Here is a 10,855-nt window from a genome sequence, read left to right on the forward strand (position 1 = left end):
GAAATATTAACCCCCCAAAAATAACAAAAAATATAAAGAAAAATGAGAAAGAGTAATCAAGGGAACCAAGGTTATAGGGTAATCAAAAGAATGTAATCCATGGACAACGACCAGACATGGAAAACAGACATTCACAACAAAGAGCATAAAGCAACTAAAATCATACATACAAAGTAACAAAAGTAAATGAGCAACTCGGACTCCACTAAAAAAAGGAGCATGGACCAAGTGCACCGGTAGGGTAAGCATCCTCTGCTTTTCTAGAAACACCCGCCGAGTTGCTCATAAGAAGTCAAGTCCGGAGTAGACAAACGAGGAAAGAAAAACTATGACCACCCGTTGAATACATCAGTTTTCATGGTGCTGATGATACACCATAACGATCCACGAGTTCATGATGACGACCATAAAACTTCAGTAGTGATGACTTCAATCTTGTAGGAACATAACCCTGTTCCATAAGCCTATTTGTTAGATTTCTAGCGCGATACAAAAAGTATGCGTAGTTTCGGCAAGCTCTGGCATAACGTATGAGTTGTGATATGAACACTCCATACGCAGGAGCCGAAGGGATGTTGCCACAGATGAAAGGAAAGTTAACAATTCTGAATGAAAAGTCATCACGTTTGTCGTAAAGTTTGGTCAATATTTTTCCTTTACCATCGATTTCTAAGTGTAGGTCAAGATATGAGGCTGACTTCACAGTGTCTGTAGTATCCTTTATCTCAAGTTCTTTTGGGTAGATGCGATGTATCAAATCCCCAAAATTAGGATTGTTTAAAGATAATACGTCATCTATATAGCGGAAACTGAGATTGAAGGATCTAGCCAAACGATATTCTTTCTTTCTGATCAGATCAGCTATAAAGTCAGCCTCATAAGAGTGAAGGAATAGGTCAGCAAGTAAAGGGGCACACTTTGTTCCCATTGGAATGCCGACCGTTTGTTGAAAAACACGTCCACCACACTGGACAAATATGTTGTCGATTAAAAATTCCAGCATTTTGTAAACATCTTCCTCTGTATATTTGGAAGATGATTTGGAATTATTTCTTACAAAGTATGAGGAATCTCTACCAAGAATTATACATTTGTTTCTAGGTGTACCAGCTTTTTTGGAAAAACAACGATGTATAATGTTTTTAAGTCGGGATTTTAACTGAGTATGGGGAATAGAAGTATACAGTGTTGAAAAATCATAGGTTTTAATGCTATTATATTCAGATAATAGTCTTGAACTGATTGTCTCCAAAAGATCTTTCGAATTTTTCAGGATCCACATTGAATTAATACCACTACGGGAGTAACAAGTGTTGTGGTAGGACTGTAGACCCTCTTTGACAGTTGTGAGTATAGAAGTCAAAAGTTTTGAAATAGGTTTGGTGGTACATTTTGCAGATCCAGCTATGAAACGTTGTTATAAACAAACGCGTATTGGACATGTAATTAGGGGTATGCCTACAGTCTATTACTCACCTTTATTGGACTTCACAGTACCAAACATTCTAAGATTGTTGTCCATTTTAAGTTGCTTGACTGTCCCTGCCGTAACAGTAAATTGGTAATTGATGCTCGCAGAATACTTTGGAGCCGTAACGACAACATTTACGGTTGATGTACGGGGAGTGGTGATAAAAAGTTCTGTTTCCAAACTTTTGCCGCTGTTTTCTCCGAAACCAATGATGAATAATGTGCCTCTGTTGTCGGGAGCTGGAATTAAGAGAACTAACTACAGCACGAGTCTTGATATAAGTAGTATTGATGTGAGATGCTGGAATGATTATTCAAATGATAAAAATAAACTTTACTTTGATATCTGAATTCCGTTGACTTTAACAACCATTAAATACTAGCTACAATTCAACTACTAGTACATAGTTTAAACAAGGAAACTAAAACGCTGAGTACATTTTAATTAACTTCAATACTTGAATTTTGCTCCTTAGTTTAACACAAGATTTTTTTGTATATGAACTTACCATTTTGCAACAATGATTCATCGATAAAAGTTCCGAAGATCAACAGCAGAAACGCTGCAGCCTTGGCACCTAAAGAGAAATGAAACAATGTTAGGTTATTCAAATTTTCATTGATGAGTTTTATTCATTTATTCAAATATCTAATGACATTGTATATTCGCATATTAATATGACATTGAGTGATCTTCTTTATTTGCAGTTACGTGTCTGTGTTTCCCTAGATATGTGCTTCTCATGTACACATTATCGCAAATATAAAACTGAATCAGAATGAATTTTTTATTTAAAAATTACAAGTTGTTGTTGTGTTAGCTACAAAGTTTATAGCACTACGTTTCAAATGTTTGTTATGATTTTTTATATAATTTTCTGTTCGATTTTTTTAAATACTGCATAAAAATGAAATGTGTTGATTGCCATGAGTGTTAATTACATATTGCTTTCTATCCCTTATCTAACTTGACCAAAACAAAAACAAAGAAAAACTCCAGAGCAAATGTATTATAGCCTTGACGTACAAATAAAAATGCATCAAAGGCGTAAATCAAAATTACTAGTATTCCGGAATGGTTATAAGTCTTCCTCATTACATTCGATTTAAGGATGCTTTCTGGTCATGTTCAACTATTTTGTCAGATTTTCCTAGATTAATCCTACGAGGAGGAATGACCCGGCCAGGGAAAGCTATATTTTTATATAGCCTAGCTGGCCGAGTGGTCTAGGGCGCTGGACTTTGTGCAGGCGGTGTTGCCATAGATGTCACAGCAGTACGAGTTCGAGTCCCGCGGAGGGAACGACCAAAAATTTGACAGTTCTAACATCGTTGGGAATTTTTCAGACCTTTCTATACGTTTATATATCTTCCCTGTATCAATTTGATCCGATGGAGCAGTGTAGCAAATAGAGTCGTCACATTCTGAGACGTTGTATATTTGCCCAATTACCCCACTTTTCTTTTCATAATTTCATTAAAACACCTTAAAATGTTATTTGGGAAGTTTTTATGAAATCCTAGTTATTTCTTCAGTGTTTTAATAGATAACAGCCAACTGATAATTTAATAGGAAGTGTATATAGATGTGCCCTATAAAAGGGATTCAGTTTCAGATTCGAGGGACATGAACTTTCTGTTTTAAAAAATATTTTGTCCAGATTTCTTGTTACAGTTTTCTTTGCAGCTGCTAATTAAAGACATTTGATATTTTTAACAGAACTTAACATATGTATGCAAGTTGGAATTTAGTTTCAGACTCCTGTTTGAAAAGTTTGTTTATATTTTGCTCATATTGTTTTGGAGTTTGGAGTAAGTGTATTTAATAGTGTGTATTTTAATTTTTTTTCAGTCTGACCTCATTCATTGTTGTTTCAAGAAGGTACAAGGTCCATATTTAGCCTCCAGCATGACTGGAAACTAGAAACTTGATATGGAGTTTTTCGACTGTTTAAACTCTCAGATGATTGATTGGGCATGTTATCAATAAGTATTTCATCTGTCATTGGTTGAAAATTTGATGTCCCAAAGCGAATTTCCGAATTGCCCCCCATTTTTATCGAAATTGGACAGTTTTTGGAACATAATTTCAATTTTTGTTTGGCTTCGCCAAATTGTTCGAATTTCTTCTTTAATGATTACTAAATGCGATTTTGTTGGGAGTTCAAATCAGTTAAGATATCCCTGATTTTTGGAAATAACAAGTTAACCATTCAAATTGGCATTTTTCCTCTTGTATGAGTGGACTGAGATTTTCTGTTTCAATAAAACTGAAAATTGATGAAATGTCGAAAATTTAAAACCATATTATCTTAGTTTCTTCATCCATTGAACAATGCATATCATTTTTTTATTTACTTAAGACTTATTTTACCCGTAAAATAGGGGCAAATTTTGACCCTCATCGTGTCATGACCTTTCAGAGGTTCAGATATGGTTGTCCTGCAGTGATTATCTAATTTACAAATTATTTGCTACCAAAATAAATAAAATTTGTTTAATTTTTAGTTGGTGCTAATTGCTTATGTTGTCTTTTACACACACACACATACATATATTTTCTTCTAAAAAAAAACTACTTAGACAAAAGAGAAAAGCATGTCAGTTATATGAAAAAAAATATGATATGCCTACGTGGCATGATTACATTGGAAATGTGTAAATCGCGATTAAACTGTCTTTAATACACGATATCAACATGAAAGTGAACAACAGCTTGATAGAAAATGGAACAGATATAGTGAAACGCAACAAATGTGCCATTGCATTACCTTTATAAAGATAGTGAATACTATCAGAGATCCCCACAAGGTCTTCAATAATGTAAACACACCTTTTAGTAAGCTCTGAAAGGCCTCCGACAACAAAAGTAATAAAATCCACGGTAACAAAACGACAATTTAAAAAAAAAAACATAAAAAGTCAAATAACGACACGAGGACATATCAATTGCCAACATTTCCTGACTGTTGACAGGCGCATGTCTGTTGTGGAGTTAAACTAGTTTTATAAGGCCTTAAACTTTAATGTAAGGTAAAAGATGAACTGAAACAACAAATAAACACACCATAAAATTCACTTAGTAATATATCTTATTGTCCTTTATGGGGTACCTCAACATACAACATAAAAAAGGAGATTTCCAATTAAAGAACGGTCGCAGTAACTGAATGCTAGCTAAGAACATAGTAAAGAATGACAATACCACCAAAATTACCAGCGTTAGAAATTATCGGTCACTACAACTCCAGAGAACTAGAATTCGAGTAGTAACGTCAAGTACTGAAATGGTAAGATCTGATGTAGTGTAATATTATATTTACGTATTGTTGCAATTAGGGGTCGAATATCTATTTGTGAAAACAAGGTTCAAAGAATAGACAATGATTTGAATTTAAAGAATAATCAAGGGAACCAAACTGTTCAATGAATGAAAAAACAAAATTAATGACTGATACTCGTGTAACGCTCGATTCATATTCTTTTTATCTATTTTTTCTAAACTATTGTGTTAAGTTAAGAAATCATTTCGGAGTGGCCTTATTTGAATTTCTTACCTGCTTTCATAGTTATTAACAGATGTCAAATGTTACAGACGTTAGTATCTGTTACCTCTTTCCCTTTCTAAGTTTGGGTATCAGAGATTCCGATGTTCGCCTTATATTGGGATTAAAAGATTACTGCGTTCATGGTTAGACTTGCGTAAATCAAATATAACTAAATTCATCTCGAGGTCAGCGATGAACTTGTGGTTAACTCTAACACTGTATTTTAGCTATAATACCTATCACACTGCATTATACATTATACTTTTAGGTTAATTACAACTTCAAAACTGACCCTGTTTATTTGACCGATTCAAATGATAATATATCATATTGAGCCATCTAATTCATACATAACTCAATTTGTTTTGTTTTGCAATGGTTTTTTTTGTACAATGACCATTAATATTAAATTCAATTTACCATGGAAAGCGATTTGAAGTAGCTTTCAATTCCAGAGAATATAGTCATCCAAAAACGAGAAAGAATCCTTTCAGATTTTTTTTTCAAAGAAACTGACGCGTTTCATTATACCTGAATTGGGAATCATGCCTCCCACCATTTATGAAAATAAATATACCTTTCAAACTTGAAAGACGGGTCTGTACTAGGGTCAAACTTGAAAGACGGGTCTGTACTAGGGTGAAACATCCAAAGACGGGTCTGTACTAGGGTGAAACATCCAAATGTCACGGAAAGAAGACATAACAAATCAAATATCTATGTAAAATTTCAAGAACGTCAAGGACAGCTAAATTATATAGACACTTCTAGAGCAAACCATATTCCGAAAGAAGTGGCAAGAAGACAGAAACCACCAAAGAGGAATGTAATACTCTTCCATTTATCATTACATACAATCAATTAAATTAAAAATATCAAAATCTTTATTCAACAAAACAAATACCTTCCTGTACCTCGTCAATTATCTATAGCTAACAGTCGACAACAATCTCTGAACACAGGATGATTACACATAAAACCCTGCTCTCCATTAGTTTGAGGCACAAAGGAAACTTCAAAGTGTGATAATATAGTCGCTGCGGTGCATATGAACTATTTGAAGAATGGGAAAAATAGTCTTTTAAGCTGTAGACTCCCTTCCAAATCAATTCAAGAATGAATTATAAACACAAAACTTAATTGATTGTGCTAATGTTAAACATGCAAGGAGAACTACATCGGGCATGCAGGAAACTCATTAACAAAAAGAGTCCGAATGTATGAACATCAAGTTAGAGAAACTTCCGTCCTCAAGTCTCCGTGAATGAAGGATTATATTAAAGTTACCGATTAATAAACTCTAAGCAATAGTCAAAAACAAAAGTAAAAAAAGAAGGTCCGTAAAACGATTAGCAATATCAAGGCAAAAACTCAAAAATTAAAAAAAAACCGCAATAGTCCTGACTTGGAAATGGTGGGTTAAACCAAGTTTTATAGCACGATAAGTTTCGCGCGTTAATTGTTTCTGGTATATTGCAATACAAACAGGCAGTATGAAATAATTTACATCTAGTTTTTGTGAACGAGACGAGTCGGTTTTGTTATAGTGGTAGTTCTAAGTTTCTGCTGTTCGTACGTTCGCGTTACGGTCGAGTGAATATTTTCTTGTCAATGTTGGTTTTGTATTTGTACTAAATTGCCTGGAAAATTTCTCTTGAAACAAAATTGATGGACTACGATAGATCAGAAAGATTTGCGATATACTCGGGCGCATTTCAACGGTTTGCTCAAGCATTGAATAAGTGGGTTCCTAACACTTTCTTAAAACCGTATTTGGCTTGTTCATATTTCTTGAAATTGTATTCAGTGTTTTACTTTGATAAGAAATTTTAAACCAAATGTTTCATGGGAATAATTTCAATGCTTCGTCAACAAAAACTTATGATCAATAAGATGCTTTGAGTTTGATATCAGAATGTCACAAAATAAAACATTTTGCTGATTTGTACAGATTTGCCACCTGATGTGATGTGTTGTGTACCCCCTTAAATAATACGAAAATCAACATTCGAGACGAAACAGGCTTCTTAAAGGTCACGAATCGAAAGCAAAACCGGAAAGCGAGTAATCTTAGACACAATGTTACATTATGAACACTTGCCAGACTGTATGTGAACAAATTTTTTTGACAAGCTGCCGAGTTCTACTTTACAGTAATCTGTATTATAAGGTTAACTTATAGGCATTTACATGTTGCGTTTGTTTCTTTTTTGTAGAATTAGTTGGAGTTCTGACCGGTATGTCCCGGTTTTTCTACTTTCAATAAACCTGCTTGATTTCTATCCATATTTATTCCTAGGACTTGACATCTTAATCATTGATCTTAGTTATTGTACTCGTCTTGAAAGGACTTTATAAATCCAATTGTTCTACTTTATTTGCCTAAAATGGTATTAAACCTATGAATTGAATGAATATCTGCGTCATTATCGGATTTTGTACAACTTAACATTATTTTCTTGAGAAAAAAATCTATTCTTTCTCATACAAGGAGTTTCTTAGGTGCATAAGTACGCACATAAAGATTTATTATATCACTCATGCAACATTTGATTCTTATAGTGAAATAAATGTCGGCAAAAATAAACCGATGCGTCAATCATGGGTCAATGAAGCTAGACCAAAATCCATATAATGGCCTGAAAGTGAAAACAGAAAACAAAAACGATCCACATATACAATATTGCTAGCAGAATAAAGATTTCACATAAACATAGAAGATGAGGGAAACAAGACGTAACATAAAAACTTTTAAATGATGGTATGCTAGAATGATGTTTTTATACGTGATTCTTTAAAATGTAACGTCTTTTACTGTTTACAGACTTTAATTTATAGATTAAAAACAGCAGTTAATTTATTTTTAATCAATCTAATTAGTCTAGCTATTTAATCCTGATTTACGTTTCGAATTTGATTGATTGATTGATTGTTGGGGTTTAACGCCCGAGCAGCAATATTTCAGCTATATTCAGGCGATGAACATGAAATGGATGATAAAATGAACATGAATGATGATGAAATGAAACAAGAGATGGGGCACAAGGACAATAGGGTCGACAAACTTTGGTTGCCACTAGAAAAAGGGAGGATGGTTAGGATCGGGCAATGTAGCCTCCTGTGGCGGAGCGCAAAGGTTCATACTCCTATCGAATACCACAGAAGGGTTCTTTAAAGTGCGAGGAACATGACATTTTTCCCAACACGGTGCACCACTATGGTTTGCGGTCAGGTTTTCCGTATCGTAGCCTGACAACCCAAGCATGTAACACGCCAGGGGTACCCCATTCCACCACCTGGGGCACACATCCCAGATGCTCTGTGGGCAGAGCGCCTAGCCCCCGGCTAAATTTCTGAGCACTATTTAGTCGCCTTTTACGACAAGCTTAGCGCTGCTGCAGGCCTATTCTTTTGACACCCGGGCCTGCACGGGGCTTGAATTTGATCTCGGTGTCTAAAATAAAATTTTTACCGTTAAATCTAATTTTAAAAAATATATATGTCATGTCCTGTTTTGTATTAAAAAAAGAAATTACCAATCTGTATATATAGTTTCGAACAGAAGCAGTTGTATGTACATATCAGTATACAATTAATATTTCAAATAGATAAAAAATAAAACAAATTAAATTGTTGAATAATTTTTGGAATGTATCCAAATAAAAAAAAATATGCCAAAGGTAACAAGTTTAATGTTCTACTTATATTGTTGAGGTAACCAAACGTTCTACTTACATATAAATTAATTTGAGATAAATACTGTAATCTGATTAGTTAAAATAATTTTGTTATATCTCAAAGAATGAAAAAAATATTGACACGCCCCTATTCAGTTAAATTCAGAGCTACTTTTCTCATGTTTAAAGATGAAAATATGTTTTAAAATTAATTTATAAGAATTGGCTATGATAAAAATTTTTGTCTGTTGAAAAATAACATAAATTTTCCATGTGCATATTTTGTTTTATTGCATTTCGCGCAATAAACAATATGCCAATATGCACATGTAAAATTTATGTTATTTTTCAATAGACAATTTTTGTTATTGTTGTCAATTCTTAAATGAAAGGTAAAACAATCTTAAAGATGTGCAAGTTGGGTTAAGTTTAGTATATAAAAATCGATATTATTCTTATTGCTTGTAAAGTTGACTATAACATCAAAGTACAGCAAATCCTCACTTTATAATTAATATTGATTTTCCAAATACCCTATTTCTGAGATATTGTATACTTCATAATTTTATTTAATTCCTATATAACATTCTTTGAGTATACTACCATTTTGTCAACCCTTAAGAGAATAAAAGTAAAAAGTGATAATGAAAAAAAAAATTATTTTATTTATTTTATTTTTTTTTGTGGGGGGGGGGTATATTTCATATCGGAATTTTCGTTTTTCTTTTTTCCGATTTTTGTTCCAGGTTATTAGACTTATAAACCCAAGAAAAGGGGCAGGCATATCATGTACATAAGAATCTTTTTTTTAATTTCTTCATACTGCAAACGTTAGACTTCTGTCATAAAAAACAAATCAGAAATTGATAAAATAACTAGAAGAAGTAATATTTTATTTTGTGTGAATAATTCCTAATTTCTACCTATAGTGTAGGAAAATACGAAGTTATAAAAACAAATGAAAATATTAATCAAGTGGGCACAGAACATTTGAGAGAATTTTTTTTTTAAATGCACATATGGTCATAACATTTACAATGACTGTAAGTATATTTTTTATTTTAATAATTATCACCCTAGGTTTTTTTACCACACAAATTCGGGTCCCGTCTCTAATTTCAAATATAATCATATCCCCTAAATTCAAATACTAACTATCCTGGCTACAAAAATTAATCCTATTCTGTTCTTAGTGGAACGAATTCTTTTATTGACCATGTTCGTTATATACAATTTGATGAAAGTTGAAGAACAATAACGAATTCTTCACCAATATTGGCCTAATTTCAGACCATTAAAGCTAAGGGAACAAAGGTAACAATCATAATCCCTTACACAGGACTGGTTATGAACTCAGGTATACCAGCTTTACAATTGTGTTGTAGTATGACGTACTCCAAAGCTCTTTAAACCGCAGGCATGAGGAAAAGTGATAAACACTTGAACAAAATTTCCTGGAACACATGGGCTGTGTTAGATACGATAACGTAACCCACCTCCCCCCGTAGGATAAAATGAAGTAATTAACTTCATATTTCCTTCATACATCATCTTAAATTTCTCGGTTTCTTCTTCTAAGATATACAATTTTTGATTTTGTATCACCATGAAGTTGAATAATAAGGTATTTTGAATATTTGTATTGTTAAGTACCAGTCCACATACGATTCAGACGCTGCAAATGTTGTGTAAAGTTCAGAATATTTAGCGGGAAAGTTCTTCTGGAGAACTGGTGATATAAGATATTTAGATCCTAAAGGATCAAAAGCCGAAAAAGGCACAACACACTTTGTAGAGGTTTAAACCTTAATGACATAGCAATTCTTTCCTTATCACACAAAACCAAACGCATGATTGACTGACGAACAAATAAGAGGCTCTTTATGTATATGTGAGGAAGGTTTAAAAAAAAATTCAAATAATTGCAAACTTCCATACCATAGTCTTAATTTGAAGTGAATTGAACAATACAATAAAAGTCCATTTCCAAAGGGAAGTGCCGAAATTTAATAATCAGCTAAGTGTAGTACTGATTTTTTATGGTGATATGGTCTAGGTAGAAATTGTCTACATGAAATTAGTAATTGACTGCTGGTCAAGATACATGTGAATTAAATCTCATTAATATTTCAATAACTAAATGTCAAGGTTTGTTGGATG

Source organism: Perna viridis, chromosome 4 (genome assembly GCF_037379345.1).
Source record: "Perna viridis isolate PV_CMFRI_1.1 ecotype Kerala chromosome 4, ASM3737934v1, whole genome shotgun sequence".
Lineage (NCBI taxonomy): Eukaryota > Metazoa > Mollusca > Bivalvia > Mytilida > Mytilidae > Perna > Perna viridis.